The following is a 19201-nucleotide window of genomic DNA, read 5'->3' as shown; positions in this document are numbered from 1 at the left end:
TAACCCACCATAATTTAAAATCTTGAAATAAATGTCTTCTTTTTTTTCATTATCAACTTTCTAACCAATAAAAGAGCTAATACCAGTTGTGAATATTCTGAATTACAAATAAAACACTTCTTATTCTAGACCTTATTTACATTTACATATACATATTGTATATATAGTAGTTATATTTGGGAAATTAAATTATGATACCATTCTTTACATTTTGTATTTATAATATATTCTATATAGTAATAAAATGACACAAGGTTTTTGAAAAACTACATGAACTGATTAAATTCATTATGATAATATAAGCTTATATTAGTCCAAAATTAATTTTAAATTATTGGCTTTTAAATCTCAATTTCTTTAAGCATGGTTTTTGGTCCCGAACTACTGATTTAATCTCTGCTGATTCATTAGATAGCCTTTCACATGTCTGAGTGTAGAATTTCGGAAGCTTTTCCATGGATTTTCCATCAATAATGGGGATATGAGGACATAATTATTAACAAGGCAAATGTACAAATGAAGTCTTTAAGTGGTATTTTGGATTGGAAAGATCCTTGGAGAAAGCTAATCCTAACACACTTTATTTACAGTAAAATCTCTCCACCCAAAAAATAGTACCTCTACTAAATGTTTTTCAAATCCATTTATATACTCTGGGAAAGCAAGGAAACTAATATTTTGGTTGGAAGGTACCCACATTTGTAGTCATCGTGGAATGCATTAAGGCATGTCATTCCTAGCCAAAATGTAAGGGATATAGTCCTAAGAGTGATGAATCAACTCATTTAAAAAATCTGATTAAAGCATAGAATTGTTTCTAAAATAAGGAATACTATGAAAGAATGATCATGGATCAATAACATATACTAAAACTAGACTATCCCATTGATAATACTTAATTTACACATCACAGCAAATTCTGCCAGTCTGTGCAATATGCACATACCTATCAAAGCCACTTTCTCTCAGCTGTGAAAAGGTTAACAGATGAAGAAAGTAAGCAAAACAATTTCTTAAACTATGAGATATGAAACTGGAATCTAAATATTTTCATGATCTGATTATTCCACATGATAAAATGTTTTCTGAACAATACTCTAGCCAAAGTTTGATGCCTGTTTCATCTCCTAATTTAAAGGCATGAACAACATAACAGGAGTTTTGCTGTATATGAATAACAAAATCTAACCATTTTCAGTTAAATATTATTTTACACATTAACACTTACATTTTGAAATTTATGGAAAAAGTGCAACTATAAATGTTATCAGTGGTTGCCCTCGAGGTGGTGAAACTTGCTGTAATTTTCTTATACTTCTATTTGCTTTTTATACTTTTCAAATTTTCTGTGAAAATATTTTACTTTTATAATAAACTGAAAATCAGGAGTAGTAGTATTAGTACATATCAATACACATAACATGATTATATACACATACTTTGGTCACATACATTCATATATACATAACAAATACCTTTGGAACAAACGGAAATTTTGAATAATAACAATTTCTTATTAAAGATTTAATAAAACATTTAATAAAAGCTAAAAATTCTTCTGCATATATATATAATAAAAGCTAAATATTCTCCTTCACATGTATTGACTTATTTTATCCTCACAGCAACCTAAGAACTTACTATTGTAGTTTCTTCCAATAAGAAAATGAAGACACAGGGTTAGTGTAACTTGCTCGCAGTTGTACATCTAGCTAGTATAGGCAGAGCCAAGTTTTAAAGCCAGGAAATCTGCCTATATGACTATGTACTTAACTAAAATACATGGCTGCTTTTACGGAGTGTATTATGGAAGTTTGTATCTCTGGAATTCTCTTTTTATGAAAGTCTGATTCAGCCCAACATGGTTCTAACTCAAGATCATAAACTTTCTTGACTATTTTTATGTTTTGCATAAGTAACACATAGCATCAGGTGAACTACAATAAGGTAAAATGATTAATTATAATAAAAGTCATTTCAGGATTGGAAGATAAATCCCTAAACCAGATTGTAAAGAATATTTTCTCAAATAGTTTAATCTGAAACCATTATTTCTTTTAAGATTTATAGCTGTTTCTATAGAAAGGAGCCCCCTGATAATAATAACTTATTTTTCAGTATGTGAAAAAGCAGAAAAACCAAATTTAAATCTTCACTGAATGTTTGGTTTTCCCTATGAATTTCTTCTAGGAAGGAAAATATAGAAACATATATATGGTTGTTCCATTAATACCAGTCAAACATCCAAATTAAGTCTAATAAATAAAATATTTACAAGTTTGGTCTAGGTAAAACCAAATAATTAGACATTTTAGTTATGTAGGCTAGGCGAGGTGTCTCACGCCTGTAATCCTAGCAATTTGGGAGGCCCAGGCAGGCGGATTGCTTGAGCTCAGGAGTTTGAAACCAGCCTGAGCAACATGGTGAAACTCCATCTCTACTAAAGTACTAAAGAAAATAGCCAGGGGTGGTGGCGTGTGCCTCTAGTCCCAGCTACTCGGGAGGCTGAGGAGGAGAATTGCTTGAACCCAGGAGGCGGAGATTGCAGTGAACCAAGATCGTGCCACTGCACTCCAGCCTGGGCGACTCCACCTCTAAAAGAAAAAAAAAAGAAAAAGAAAAAAAGGAGGCTGGGCGCAGTGGCTCAAACGTGTAATTCCAACACTGGGAGGCCGAGGAGGGCGGATCACCTGAGGTCGGGAGTTCAAGACCAGCCTGACCAACATGGAGAAAGCCCGGCTCTACTAAAAATACAAAACAATTAGCCAGGCGTGGTGGAGCATGCCTATAATCCCAGCTCCTCGGAAGGCTGAAGCAGGAAATTGCTTGAATCCAGGAGGTAGAGGGTGCAGTGAGCCGAGATCAAGCCATTGCACTCCAGCCTGGGCAATAAGAGTGAAATCCCACCTCAAAAAATAAAAAAAGTAGTTTTATTTTATTTTAAAATTTAACCCAAGTTTTTTATATAGACACACCTTAATCAATCTTCATAAAGCAATCTTAATCAGTTATATTAAATGTTAAAAGATAATTTTGATAATTTTTAAACAAACATCCCAAACACACTGTTTAAAGTAACAAAAAAAGAGTCCTGTCAAAAATATAGGCAAAATAAATACCACATTTTCCAAATTAACATCAATTAAAAAATGTATTGGACCAGTAAGTCCCTCTATGGAAGACTTAATCTGTAGGGAGAAGAAAACTAAAGACATTTCTAGTTTTCTTTATATTTATCTGGTCAGATTCCTTGACAAATTCTTGTTCTCTTGTTATATTTAACATAGTTTTATATTATTTATAATTTATATTGTTTAGTAAATTTGTTATTAGAAACTTATTAAATGTGTGTGTGTATATATATATAGTGGCAATTAAATCAATGTGTTATCATTTTGGAACTTAGACTCTGTAACACTAAAGTGTTTCTAGCCCAAAGACAGAAATATATATAAACTTTGAACACGAGATCCCCTTGGCATATAAGGGGATAGAGATCTTGGCATTAATAAAAAAAAAAAAAAATTGAAAAAAAAAAGCTTCTAAGGAAAATCAAAATGCTACCTATTTAAAAATACTTCAATATGATTAGCAAGGGCAAATAAGTAACAATCCCTCCTAGAAAAGCAATGAGTTGGTACATTACAACTGGAGCCAAAGTATCAACTGCTATACCCAGATCCAAATATAGTGCCTTCTGGCACAGAAAGAACTCAGAGCCAGAGGCAGAGCTGGTGGACACCTGATAGCATTGCCCAAGTAACTGGAGCTAAAGTTTTACTTGTTGTGGAGACAAATACACCGAAAATCCAGGCAGAGAACAAATCACATTACCTCCATTTTAGAAAGTTCTTTGAAGATGGATTTTAAATCTCCTGGTATGTCTTGTTGTTTGTTTTTTGTTTTGGTTTTACTTTTTAAGTTTTCGAAAATAGAATAATATAATGAACACTCAAGAATAATATAATGAACAGCCTCAATAATGACCATCATTAATATAATTTACTTTTGGGTGTTTGTTATTGTTGTTTAGTTTTGTTTTGTTTTTGAGATAGGGTCTTGCTCTATCACCCAGGCTGGAGTGCAGTGGTGCAATCATAACTCACTGCAGCCTCCATCTCTTGGGCTGAAGCAATCCTCCCACCTCAGACTCCCAAGGAGCTAGAATTGCGGGCATGGGACACCACACCCAGCTATCTTTGTTTTATTTATTTTTTGTTGTGAGGCAAGGTCTCACTGTGCTGCCCAAGCTGGTCTCAAACTCTTGGCTTCAAGTGATAGTGCCGGGATTACTTTAATTTAAATTAAAGTTTTAAACATAGTTTTAAACAAACGTAAGTATTACATGTGTCAAGATTTCACAAATTATTTTTCAGGTTAAATGAAGGAATGTGAGTTTCAGCTCATCCATACTGCAGTTCAAAAGTTGGGGAAAAAAAGAATGTTTGGCAGGTTTTTTTTCCAAATGGAAACTCTCAGGACAAAAAAATCTAATTTTTGGAGTTCTATCAATTTAAAACTGAGTGTGCTCAGAAATTCACTTTATTATTAGTTCAACAGCTAAACAGACAGACTTTCAGGGACTCATTCATGTTAATTATCTGTTAGAAGCTTGTAAAAAATCCAGAGGTTGAATTTGTTAATTTACACTAAAAGGATACCTGTGAAGCAATGTGAACCTTCATGTCATTTTACTTCCAGGGAAGTCTAATTGAAAAATAAAATTTAGGTCAGAAGTTTGCTCAGTGAGTATGGAATCAGAGTAAAAAGAGGTGCAGAAAGTTAAGAGGCCTCATCCCATTGGGTAATCAGATGGACTCTTCTTTTGTAGGGTGATGACGTCAGCAAGTGATTTTGGATGCTGCTAACACACTTCCCCAGGCTGCCGTTGGAGAGCACTAACAAGGGCTTAGTTTCAAACTCTTCCTTGTTGAAATGCCTAATTTCTATTTCTTTCTATGAATAAAACACCTCATTACGAAGAGATACCATTTCTAAGATTGTAGCTTACTTCCATGAGTAGCATTTTAAATTAACGTCTTCCATCTCGAGGGAAACTCCCAGGCCCCTTGCTGAAGACTAGGAAGCAGCCAACTAAGCAGCAACTATTGACTCCCCGGCGTGCTATCTACCACACCTCAGGTCATTTAGATCTGAACACTGGGAAACCACAAATGCAGATTTTTCCTGTTTTTCCAGATTTCAGAGAAAAGACTCCAGTTGTTTTCTTGTTTTTTTTTGTTTGTTTGTTTGCTTGCTTTTTCTGAGATGGTTAAAGAAAGACTAGCCAACGACTCAATTTCTAAGGGATGGCTTCCCAAAGAATCAAAGTTCTTACTTAGATTTTCAGGTTGAACAGCAGAAAAACACATTTTCATATTTTTCCAGGTTTGTTGACTGTATTAATATTTGTTTCTCTACAAGATTGATAAAACAGATCCTGTCTTTTCCTTTGTGCATGTATATGCTATCAATTTCTTATATTAGCTTTCCTTTATCAAAGATTGAAAACTGAAACAATTTCAAGACTTTTTATATTATTAAAATTTCTGTTTCATTATGTCTCTCTCATACTGTTAACAGGAATAAATGAGAAGCTTTCAACAGACCCAGAAGTTTCATGACTTCCTTCATTTGTTCTAAGTAGCTTCCTTTCTAGCCCAACTCTCACCAATTCATAAGAATTCAACCTGATCAACCACCCTGTTGTGAAGAAGAAAAGATTTTCCACCAGTGGCTAAAATATGGCTGAAGCACCTATAACAAAAGGCAGATTACCAAGAGAGAAGCATACAAATTTATTTAAGTTTTATGTGACTCAAGCGCCTTCAGAAATGAAGAATCAAAGAAAAAGGGAAACCAGTGTATTTTTTGGCTAAGTTTGATGAAAGAGAAGGATGACTGCACTAAAGGGGTATGATATAATGCTAATAAACTGGGAAAACCTTAGCAAGCCCTGTTTGTTCAGATTCTTCTCTGTGTCCCTGTGTCTTCAGAGATAAAGACATTCCTTTCCTCTAGGTTTAGGGAGGGCATTTCTTACAAAAGGGTCTTATAACCTGCTTCAGAGGAAGATCAGATAATTCTTTTATGGCCTGCTTCATGGGAGTTGAGTGAGGAGAAGGTCAAAAAGCCCTTCCTGCGTCTGCTGCTTTCTTAAATGCCAAGGTGCCATATGCTGCGGTAGTGTGTCTTGAACCCCATCACTGTCTAGTGACACAAATTCTTAGAAATTAATTTTAACCAAAGGAATAATATTAGAGATCTTTTATTTTATTGATCGCCAACGCATTTTGATTCTGGCATTTGTAAAGAATTGCTTCCTCTTCTGCTTGTCCCAAGACAGTTGACTGGAAGACTATGTAGTGATAGAATAGTGGGGATGCAGAAGAATTTTCTTGCTGTAGCATTTAGTTATTAGTACATCACTGAAATAATGACATTTGGTTTCCTTATTTACAAATCTAATGTTGGAGATAAGTAATCTCACCAAAAATAATTTGCTTTTTAGCATTAAAGTTAAAAAATCCACTGGTTAGCTCCACAAAGTCTAAGACAATTGCTATGGTTTCGATGTGTTCCCCAAAGTCCAAATGTTGAAACAATACCCAATGCAGCAGTGTTGAGAGGTGGGACTTAAGAGATGATTAAGTCATGAGGGCTCTGCTCTAATGAATGAATTAATATCATTATCAAGGGACTGGGTTCCTGATAAAAAGATGAGGATGACCCCCTTCCCTTCTCTTTCTCTAGTGAGCTCTCTTGCTCTTCTGCCTTCAGCCATGCAATGATGCAGCAAGAAGGCTCTCACCAGATCTGACCCCTCAGTCTTAGAGTTCCCAACCTCCAGAACTATGAGCCAAATAAATATCTGTTCATTATAAATTACTCAGTCTCAGATATTCTGTTATTATATTTTATATGTATCATTATATGTTATAAAAGCAGCACAAAATAGGCTCAGATAGCAATCTTCTATTTTTTTATTCTGATTTATTTACCTGTTTTCTGATCGATTAATTGATTGATTGATATAGGGTCTTGCTCTCACCCAGACTGAAGCACAGTGATGATATCACAGCTACTGCAGGCCTGATCTCCTGGGCTCAAAGAGATCCTCCAACCTTAGCACCCTTTCCCCAATACCCCACACTTCTGCCCAATAGTTGAGATTACACATATGGACATCACGTCCAGCTAATTTTTTTTGTTTTCTTTTTTTTTTTTGTAGAGACTAGTTGTCTACATTGCACAGGCTGGTCTCAAACTCCTGGGCTCAAGACGTTCCTCCAGTTCTTCCACCTTGACCTTCTAAAGTGTTGGGATTACAGGTGTAAGCCACCCTGCTGGGCCTGTTTTCTTATCTACATAATAACAATCATTGTGGATTGATAAGTACTTCCTTCTTTTATAATTAATTTTTTATTTGTATTTCAACAGTTTTTTGGATTAAAGGTGGTTTTTGGTTACATTGATAGGTTTTTTTTTTTTTTTTAAATGGAGTCTTATTCTGCCCCAAAGGCTGGAGTGTAGTGGCACAATCTTGACTCACTGCAACCTTCATCTCCTGGTTCAAATGATTCTCCTGCCTCAGCCTCCCAAGTAGCTAGGACTATAGGCACGTGTCATCATGCCCAGCTAATTTTTGTATTTTTAGTAGAGATGGGGGTCTCACCATGTTGGCCAGGCTGGTGTCAAATTCCTGACCTCAAATAATCTGCCTGCCTTGACCTCCCAAAATGCTGGGATTACAGGCATGAGCCACTGTGTTCAGCCTGGTTACATGGATAAATTCTTTAGTGGTGATTTCTGAGATTTTGATGCACCCATCACCTGACCAGTGTACACTGTACTTATGTTATCTTTTACTCCTAACCCCCCAACCTCTCCCCGCTCCCCGAGTTTATTATATCATTCTTATGCCTTTGCATCCTAATAACTTAGCTCCCACTTTATGAGAACATACGATATTTGGTTTTCCATTTCTGAGTAACTTCACATAGAATAATGGCCTCCGGCTCTATCTATGTTGCTACAAAAGACATTATTTTGTTCCTTTTTTATGGCTGAGTAGTATTCCATCTCTCTCTCTCTCTCTCTCTCACACACACATTTTCTTTATCCACTTGTTGGTTGATGAGCACTTAGGTTGGTTCCATATATTTGCAATTGTGAATTGTGCTGCTATAAACATGCATGTGCATGTATCTTTTTCATATAATGACTTCTTTCCTTTGGGTAGATACCCAGTAGTGGGCTTGCTGGATCAAATGGTAGATCTACTTTTAGTTCTTTAAGGAATCTCCATATTGTTTTCCATAGTGGTTGGACTAGTTTACATTCTCATCAGCAGTGTAAAAGTGTTCCCTTTTCACCATATCCATGCTGATATCTATTGCTTTTTGACTTTTTAATTATGGCCATTCTTGCAGAAGTAAGGTGGTATCTCATTGTGGTTTTAATTTACATTTCCCTGATAATTAGTGATGTTAAGCAGTTTTTATATGTTTGTTGGCTGTTTGTGTATCATCTTTTGAGAATTGTCTGTTCAGGTTCTTTGCCCACCTTTTGATGAAATTATTTGGTTTTTGCTTGATAATTTGTTTTGAGTTCTCTGTAGATTCTGGATATTAGTCCTTTGTTTGATGCATAGTTTGTGAAGATTTTCTCTCACTCTATGGGTTCTCTGTTTACTCTGCTGATTATTTCTTTTGTTGTGCAGAAGCTTTTAAGTTTAATTAGGTCCCATTTATTTATTTTTGTTTCTGTTGCCTTCACTTTGGGGTCTTAGTCATAAATTCTTTGCCTAAGCCTATTGAAAAGTACTTTCTTTGTAGAGCCCACCTACAAAGTGACAATAAAATTATCTGACAATATCATAGCATGATACGTTTAGCTCAGAGTGGTCTATATATTAAGCACATATGCAATGCTTATCATTCTTTATACTTTTTCCATTGAAAAAGTTGTAAGTATTAATTTCTGAGTGGTTAGCATACTACTTTCTTACAAACGGAAACCCTGCAAGTAGTACTAATGGATGTGAGGAAGAAACTCTTGGTGTTATTTCTTAGTAAAGTTGCTATTGCACTACATTGTTATAACAACTGACTACAATTTTAAGGCTATTTTTAAGGCTTTTATTATGATATATCTTTGCTTTGGTTGTTTATTCATTTTGGTTTTAATTTGTCCCTTTATTATCAACAAAAGTTACTGATCTTTTCTTTTCCTTTCAATTTAAGGTAATGAGACTCCTGGTCCTTTTTTAAATTTAAATTTTTATTTATTTATTTATTTATTTTGGTCATAAAACCAAAAAAGAGCAAACAAATATTTAGGTGAAAGAATGAGTTATCAGGAACCCTCTGACCCCAATCCACGCTATCATCTCCTGAGCCGTCAGTGTTTCTCTACCTAGCTTCTGTAACTCAGGCTTTTGAAAGCAATACGCTCTTTTACAAAAAAGGGAACTGTAGTTTAAATGCCTTGCCTATGGTTTCCCCAGTGAACCAATAACAGTCAGAATTAGAACCCAGACCTCCTGACGTGTGATTCAGTGTTCTTTCCACTTCACAACAATGCCTAAAAACATAAACAAATTTTAAAAGCTCTCCAAAGAAAATAATACCTTATCCATTTCCATGTTGTAAGTCACAACATTGAAGCGTGAAGATTAATTTTTAAAATTTTTATATTGTCTAACAACTCAGTGACATCCTATAATAATAGTTTCAGTCTGTAAAAACCCTTAGAAATTTTTACAAATAACCTTTATCATTTTCAAAAAATAAAAATGTCTTCAGGAAAATGAGATCCTTTGTGCGGTTTTATTTATACATTTGAATTACTTCACTATATTCCATCAGTGCCACCCCTACAAATCTGTCTTGTTGATGATAGATCTTAGTGTAAATGTCATTTTCCTATGGGAGTCTTCTTTGATTTTTCAGGAAAACTTACTTCCACACACTGTATTTATACTTTTATAGCACCTGCACTTTTCCTTCACAGCACTTGTTATGATAGTAATTATATGGTAATTTGAGTAATTATTGTTTAATGTCAATTTATCTTCTAGATCATAAGCACTGTGAAGGCAGAATTTGTTTGTCTTGTTCACTAATATGTCCCCAGCAGCAGGAAGTGATGGACACATAGAAGATATTCATTAAATATTATGTAATAAGCAAACGTGTGTTTCTCAGGGTAACTACATAAGCTTTCACATAACTGGCTTAAGAGAAATAATAAACAACAATGGTCCTCTTCATTGTATACCTACTCTGCTCAATACACTGGGCTAGGTGTTTTACACGTGTATTTTCACAATAAGCCCATGAAGTAGCTATACATTTTATTCACACTTACAAATGACAATGCTGACGTTTTAGAAGATGAGGTATTTATCCAAGGTTAACTGACCAGTGGCTGGAGTTTGATTGCTATAGGAATTTAGGAAATTTTTTAAATGCGAGAAAAATATAGTTAGTTTTTTTATTCAAAGAGCAATCTCTCCTTCCATCTTTCCATACTGGAGAAATGGGAAAATGAAACCACCACTTTACTTATTAATCATTCAGAGTCAAACTCTTTCATTTTAATTACTGTGTTACAGATCCCAACTGTAGCACTGTCTTAGTCAATTTTCCACTGCTATAACAGAATACCAGAGACAAACCAGGTCATTTAGAATGAATAGAAATGTATTTGGCTCACAGTTCTGGAGGCTGGGAAGTCCAAGATGAGGGGCCACATTTGCTGAGGGCCTTCGTGCTGCATCATCCATTGATGGAAGGGCAAAGAGAGAGGAAGAGAGGGTCTAACTCACAATTATACAAATCCACTGTCTGGATAATGAACCCAGTTCTTTGATAATGACACTAATCATTCATGAGGGTAGAGCCCTCATGCCCTAATCATCTCTTAAAGGTCCTACCTTTCAACACTTTTGCTTTGGGGATTAAGTTTCCAAAACATGCTTTTTAGAGGAGCAGTCCCCAACCTTTTAGTCACTAAGGACCCAATTTCATGGAAGATAATTTTCCACAGACAGCGAGGGTTGGTGGAGGAGTGGTGGTGAGGAGGGGCTGGGGATGAGGTGGGGTGGGGTTGGGGGAGGGATGGTTTCCAAATGAAACTGCTCCACCTCAGATATCAGGCATTAGATAGATTCTTATAAGGAGCGTGCAACCTATATCTTTTGCATGCTCAGTTCACAATAGCAATGGTGCTTCTACGAGAATCTAATGCCAATGCTGATCTGAAAGGAGGCGAGCTCAGGCAGTAATGCTCCCTTGCCTCTGCTTACCTCCTGGCTCTCCTAATAGGCCTCAGATTGGTATCCATCTGAGGGGTTGGGGACTAGGGGGTTGGGGACTCCTGTTTTAGAGAACACATTCAAACCATAGCAAGCATTTTGGCTTTTATGTCTATGGGTTAAAGCCAAAGATTTCAAACCCCTCTTTCCCATTTTCATATATCACCTACCTAAGTATTTAAAACTGTGTCTGCATTTCTATACATTCAAAGAGATAAATGATATTTTCGGTGTTTATTTTTCCTAAGAGTACAAAGAAAAACAGGGAAGAAAGTAATAATAGGAGATGTAGTGCAATTACCTTTGCTTACGTAAGGAGAGAAGTGATGATTGTATGTGCCCATAGATCCTTAAATAAATACATTTTTAAATAAATGGTAAATAAATACAACCACAAATCAACTGAACAAAGCTTTTCTTTTTCCTTCAGACAGATTACTTCTTTTGGGGCCTGTCCAAGAATTCCAAGTGGGCCTCACTGCTTAATCTCTCTAAATTGTGAAGTCCCTTGACATGAGAAAAAAAATAGAACCTTATTGAAAGACAAGTAATGTGCTATACAGTGGAAAGTAGCTATTTATTTGGCCAAACTTGATGAATTTTTAGTATAGAATTATTTTTTCTTCAAAATAACATTGCCAAGAATCTTTATTCCACTACTCACTACTCTTCTCTATTTCCTCTGAAAGTTAAAAACAAGTTATTAATGAAAGTCATACACACACACACACACACACATACACACACACACACAAGGCAAAAGAAATACCTAACAGAAAATTTCTATACGGTCAGTTTTTTAAAATTAAATTTTATTTATTTATTTATTTTTGAGACAAGGTTTTGCTCTGTTGCCCAGGCTGGAGTACAGTGGTACAATCCGGGCTGACTGCAGCCTCTACTTTTCAGGCTCAAGTAATCCTCCTCCACTGCAGCCTCCACCTTTCAGGATCAAGTAATCCTCCTGAGTGACTGGGACTACAGGTGTGTGGCACCACACCAGGATATTTTTGTCTTAAACTCCTGGGCTCAAGTGATCTGCCCACCTCAGACTCCCAAAGTACTGGGATTAGAGGTGTGAGCCACTGCACCTGGCTATGTTCTGTTTATTTCATGGCACTTTCTAGCCACTATAAGACAATATGATACAGCACCCAAACTTGAATGCAAGCCTCACTTCAGAAGTAGGATAATATGGCATATGAAATAAAAGACAATAGGATTTATCGAGTGCCTGTTGTGTACTTAGCTCAGAGGGAAGCCCCTAGTTTTGTCACACAGTTTCAGCAAGCTCCCAGAACACTTTCTAGCTTGAGGAGTGGTCTGCATGGGCCACAGACAGGAGAAAGGATTAAAGCACATCTCCAAGCTAATCTCACACCAAATGAGAGCGCTGCATAAGTACATTACAGCTTAGCTTTAATAAGTCCTATTGTTACATGAATTTTGACATGGATCAGTTCACAAGTCTCCAGATAGAACAGGTATATGAATAAAATAGTCTGGTATTTTTTGTTAGGTTTTAAAACCTGTTACAAATAATCTCCATGAATTCTCAACTGTATTACCTTTGCTTCCTTCCAGTACCTAAAATTGCAATTGCAATTTTAGGCAGATTTCATTATGCTTTAAACTTAAGTCAAAAGTTTACAACCCAGCTTTGGTGTGTCCGTTCTTGCTGTCCTAGCCCCTTTCTATCCAGGCATTTCAAAATATTTCATATTATGCATTGTATGTAAAGACGTGATTGTTAGAATCAAATTACTACCATATTTTTAGGAATTTATATTGTCTTCCTTGTTAAGTGAGAACCACTTTATTGTGTGAAACCTGCAAGCAACATCCAAATCAACACATTTTTTGTTAATCCCAAATCTTACAGATATTTTAAATGAAGTCCTAAATTCTTTTAAATTTAGTGGAAACCGTGAATAGAGTAACATTTTTTTTTCTTAATTAGCGGTTTTACTTGATTACTAGGTATCATCATTCCAAATAAATGATGGGGCCAGGGCAATGAATTAAATTGTCACATAGCCCTGGGAGAGAGCTGGGATATCTTGAGTGCTTTTGAATTTCATATCTTATTTGCTTACACTGGAGAATGTAAAAAGTGATTAAGATTTTTTTTTTTAAGGATTATATGATGGATTCTTTTTTTTTTTTTAATTGCTGAACCTTTTTTTCCTTTATTCTAAAAACAAACAAACAAGCAAACCCAGGATCCACGCGCAGAGCGTGCAGGTCTGTTACACAGGTATGCAGGTGCCACGTGGTCTGCTGCACCTACTGACCTGTCCTCTACGTTCCCTTCTCTTGCTCCCCACACCCCCCACAGACCCCAGTGTGTGATGCTCCCCTCCCTGTGTCCATGTGGTCTCAATGTTCAACTCCCACTTATGAGTGAGAATATGGGGTGGTTTTTTGTTCCTGTGTTAGTTTGCTGAGAATGATGGTTTCCAGCTTCATCCATGTGCAAAGGAAATGCTCTTCTTCCTTTTTATGGCTGCACAGCGGAATTGCTAAACTTAACAAAAAATGACCGGTTCACAGGAGAGGAGCAGTCCAGCAGCTATTCCGTCTTTTTCTGCTTCTACAATGTTAATTCAAAGAAATGCCATTTGTCTATTCTGCCTAGAAGAACCAGACTAGACTGATGGAGGGAGAAGGTGCCAAACATGAACCCCACAACTCCGCCTCCTTCTCTCTTCCAGAGCCCAGAGACCCTTCCAATGGGCTTTGCTTTTACAAAGAGCCCTGACACCACTGATCTCCCAGGAGAGGTGGCTGAAGTACGCGTGTGCCAAAGCTGGATTATTTCAAGAGACCTCTGCTCGAATGTCTTAACTTGAAAAAATGCAGTCCTGATCATTTCCCTAGGACTTTGCAGTGCAACTTATAAATGACGGTGTTAAAGAATTTTCCACAGATATCATTACCAATAATTTCCCCCCAAATTATGCTGACTCCAAACTCAATAGCTGGCCAAATTTATAGGCAGCGAAGTAGGTTCCGTCCATGATGCCTCTGCAAAACCTGTGGTGCGTTTGAATCTTCTCAAAGGAAGTCACAGAGGAACTAACAGACATAGAAGAGATGTGCAAAGCAGAGATCATGGGGGCTGGGTCTACTCCTGATGCTTCAGTGACTAGAACATTCTCTGATTCGAGGGCTTTCCCACCCGGACACACGCGGCACTCGGTTCCCAAGCGGAGACACAAGCGTCACTCGGTTCCCACGCAGAGACACGCGGCACTCGGTTCCCACGCGGAGACAAGCGGCACTCGGTTCCCACGCGGAGACACGCGGCACTCGGTTCCCACAGGGAGACACGCGGCACTCGGTTCCCACGCGGAGACACACGCGGCACTCAATTCCCACAGGTAGACACGCGACACTCGGTTCCCACAGGGAGACACACGCGGCACTCGGTTCCCACGCGGAGACACACGCGGCACTCGGTTCCCACCCGGAGACACGCGGCACTCGGTTCCCACGCGGAGACAAGTGGCACTCGGTTCCCATGTGGAGACACGCGGCACTCGGTTCCCACAGGTAGACACGCGGCACTCGGTTCCCACAGGTAGACACGCGGCACTCGGTTCCCACAGGGAGACACGCGGCACTCGGTTCCCACGCGGAGACACGCGGCACTCGGTTCCCACAGGTAGACACGCGGCACTCGGTTCCCACAGGTAGACACGCGGCACTCGGTTCCCACAGGTAGACACGCGGCACTCGGTTCCCACAGGTAGACACGCGGCACTTGGTTCCCACAGGGAGACACGCGGCACTCGGTTCCCACGCGGAGACACGCGGCACTCGGTTCCCACAGGTAGACACGCGGCACTCGGTTCCCACAGGGAGACACGCGGCACTCGGTTCCCACGCAGAGACAAGCGGCACTCGGTTCCCACGCGGAGACACGCGGCACTCGGTTCCCACAGGGAGACACGCGGCATTCGGTTCCCACGCGGAGACACACGCGGCACTCGGTTCCCACGCGGAGACACACGCGGCACTCGGTTCCCACGCGGAGACACGCGGCACTCGGTTCCCACGCGGAGACAAGTGGCACTCGGTTCCCATGTGGAGACACGCGGCACTCGGTTCCCACAGGTAGACACGCGGCACTCGGTTCCCACAGGTAGACACGCGGCACTCGGTTCCCACAGGGAGACACGCGGCACTCGGTTCCCACGCGGAGACACGCGGCACTCGGTTCCCACAGGTAGACACGCGGCACTCGGTTCCCACAGGGAGACACGCGGCACTCGGTTCCCACGCAGAGACAAGCGGCACTCGGTTCCCACGCGGAGACACACGCGGCACTCGGTTCCCACGCGGAGACACGCGGCACTCGGTTCCCACGCGGAGACACACGCGGCACTCGGTTCCCACGCGGAGACACGCGGCACTCGGTTCCCAGGCAGAGACACGCGGCACTAGGTTCCCACGCAGAGACACGCGGCACTCGGTTCCCAGGCAGAGACACGCGGCACTCGGTTCCCACGCGGAGACACGCGGCACTCGGTTCCCACGCGGAGACACGCGGCACTCGGTTCCCACAGGGAGACACGCGGCATTCGGTTCCCACGCGGAGACACACGCGGCACTCGGTTCCCACAGGTAGACACGCGGCACTCGGTTCCCACGCGGAGACACACGCGGCACTCGGTTCCCACGCGGAGACACGCGGCACTCGGTTCCCAGGCAGAGACACGCAGCACTAGGTTCCCACGCGGAGACACAGGCGGCACTTGGTTCCCACGCGGAGACACGCAGCACTCGGTTCCCACAGGGAGACACGCGGCACTTGGTTCCCACCCGGAGACACACGCGGCACTCGGTTCCCAGGCAGAGACACGCGGCACTCGGTTCCCACAGGGAGACACCCGGCACTCGGTTCCCACGCGGACACACACGGCACTCGCTTCCCACACGGAGACACGCGGCACTAGGTTCCCACGCAGAGACACGCGGCACTTGGTTCCCAGGCAGAGACACGCGGCACTTGGTTCCCACGCGGAGACACAGGCGGCACTCGGTTCCCACGCAGAGACACGCGGCACTCGGTTCCCAGGCAGAGACACGCGGCACTCGGTTCCCACGCGGAGACACGCGGCACTCGGTTCCCACGCGGAGACACGCGGCACTCGGTTCCCACAGGGAGACACGCGGCATTCGGTTCCCACGCGGAGACACACGCGGCACTCGGTTCCCACAGGTAGACACGCGGCACTCGGTTCCCACGCGGAGACACACGCAGCACTCGGTTCCCACGCGGAGACACGCGGCACTCGGTTCCCAGGCAGAGACACGCGGCACTAGGTTCCCACGCGGAGACACAGGCGGCACTTGGTTCCCACGCGGAGACACGCGGCACTAGGTTCCCACGCAGAGACACGCGGCACTTGGTTCCCAGGCAGAGACACGCGGCACTTGGTTCCCACGCGGAGACACAGGCGGCACTCGGTTCCCACGCAGAGACACGCGGCACTTGGTTCCCAGGCAGAGACACGCGGCACTAGGTTCCCAGGTAGTGACACGCAGCACTCGGTTCCCGTGCAGACACACGCGATACTCGGTTCCCAAGCAGAGACACGCGGCATTTGGTTCCCACGCGGACACACGCGGCACTCGGTTCCCACACGGACACACGCTCTACCCATTGTTACCTTTGTTGGTCGCCGCCTCCATGTTCACAGGTAACTGCATCAGGTAACCCACCCTCTCCGTGTAGCGGACCTTCCGGGTCTGGCAGCACTGAATGCGTTCTTCCACCAAAAATCGGAAACGTCACTCGGGTTTTCTGAGCCGACGCGGTTCCTCTCTACGAGGTTCACCAGGTGCAAGAACTCCTGGGCATCCTGCTGCCTGTCCGGGGGGCTCTTGCTCACAAAGGCCTTAAACATGCGCGGAGAGATCCCGTTGTGCTGTGGCTTGTGCTCCTCCTTCATCACCTGCTCGATGAGCTCGGATTTCACCGGAGGCTTGGAATACTGGCCTGAGAGAAGGCCATGTCCTAACTTAGTCATCTGTGTGTTGAAATCCTGCGTTGGATCTAAAGGCGAGTAGTCAAATATTCTGGGGAGGTTTCCCACATACGCTCTCTGGAACTCCGGGATGCTGAAGATGGCCTGCATGACGGAGCTGAGGTAGCAGCTGTTGCCCAGGTTCTTCAGCCCCGTGTAGCCGGGACCATACATCGACTTCAGCTTCGTGCCCGACTCCTGGATCACCTCCCACTCACTGACCCGCGGCTTGATCTCATTGTCCTGGAGCCCATTCTCTGTCCCGTGCATGTGAAGCATGTCAATTCCAAAATGCTCCAAGTGCTTGGCCAGATGAGGGTCCGAAACAGGCTCTTCTTCTTGAAAAGAGTAAACATCTGCCCCATCAGGAGTGATGGTTCCCAGTTTCACGGCTAGCGGGTAGCCCATGTCTCTGTAATGCTCCAGCACGTGTCCATTGCTCCCAGAGCTGTCAAAGAACCACTTTCCACACAGGACAGAGCCGTCAGTCAGATTCAGTCACAGGTTTTCTCGCAGGTTGCATCTGGCACACTTCCAACCACTGACTCCAATTGTCCAGCTGGGTGAGGTTGTTGGCGTATTTAGACACTGGCAATTCATTTTCCCATGTGTCTGGGTCCTGCTTTCTGTATGGAGATTTTGAGCTGAGAACAGCATCGCAAGCGATTGTTACCTGACAGAGTCATGCGCATCTAGCTAGCCGCCGCGCACACTCGCTGACCAGGGCCGGTAACTCCTCAATATTTGGTAGTGCTATTTCATAGTGATCTGGGAATATAACAAGTTTGGCTTCATCTTCATATTCATAATCGTCGCTATTTAAATCGTCATCAGTATCTAGATCTAAAAAAATCTTGGAATTCCTCCTTTTTGGTAAAGTTCCACCAGACGCCCCTCTTACCTCCCGCACGTGTCTTTTCAGGTGCATGTATACGCTCTGTCCGGTTTTTCGAAAATGTCTTTCAACGTGTTCCCTTCCAAAGGCCAGAAATGTATTCATGCATACATAGAGTCCACCTTCAGAATTCATCTGAAAACAGCATTCTCAGATACATTATGGATCACATCCTGCATATACAAGGACCGCTGATTGTCTCACTCCACTCTGTGGGTCGGGGAGTCGAAGGAGAAGGCGCACTCGCTCTTGTAGATGCGGTCCCCCGACCTGGGCACGCGGATGGCGGGCATGTGGGGCACCAGTAGCTCGTCCAGGTCCCTCGCGGCCGTCTTCCTGTCGCCCAGCATCCCCAGCAGGGCGCCCCGGCGCTGCATGGCCGCCCCGAGCGAGCGAGGACGCAGCTGCTGCCGGAGCGGAGCGGAGCCGCGGGAGCCGAGTGCACTCAGCCGGCAGGCGAGGGGAGGGGACCTATGATGGATTCTTATAGATGCAAATGGATTAAAAGGATCTGTTAGCAATGATGTCTGAGGTTAAGAAAAGATCATCGTTTACATCATGAAAAACATGAATAACCGCTCAGAAAATACAGTTTTACCTTGTAATTTTGAAAAGGACTTTGAAGATATTTGTGGCTTTGGCAGCATTCCAGAATGAGCATATCAGAGTGATCCACTGGATCAGAGTGATCTTGCTTAATCCAGAATGCTGCAGCCCTGAAGACTCATGAAACCCACGCTATTGTCTGGAGCAACCAAATGTGTGGTTAATATACATTGGCCCTGCCTTCCACTGGGAGACACTTGTCAGGATTTTCTTAGAAATGAGTTGTACTACCAGGAGGGATGGCTCACACCTGTAATCCCAGCACTTTGGGAGGCTAAGGCGGGCAGATGATTTGAGCCCAGGAGTTCGAGACCAGTCTGGCCAACATAGCAAGACTCCATCTCT

At 42.0% G+C, this 19201-nt stretch overlaps 1 pseudogene; it reads right to left on the bottom strand.

The window, feature by feature from the left end:
• Positions 1-16984: 16984 nt before the first annotated feature.
• Positions 16985-18627, bottom strand: LOC105706974 (ubiquitin carboxyl-terminal hydrolase 13-like; annotated as a pseudogene).
• Between the last annotated feature and the right edge of the window lie 574 nt (positions 18628-19201).

Source organism: Aotus nancymaae, unplaced genomic scaffold (genome assembly GCF_030222135.1).
Source record: "Aotus nancymaae isolate 86718 unplaced genomic scaffold, 86718_ANA_hifiasm-v0.15.2.pri h1tg000006l, whole genome shotgun sequence".
NCBI classification, from domain to species: Eukaryota; Metazoa; Chordata; class Mammalia; order Primates; family Aotidae; genus Aotus; species Aotus nancymaae.
This window is presented reverse-complemented; position numbering and strand designations above follow the sequence as displayed.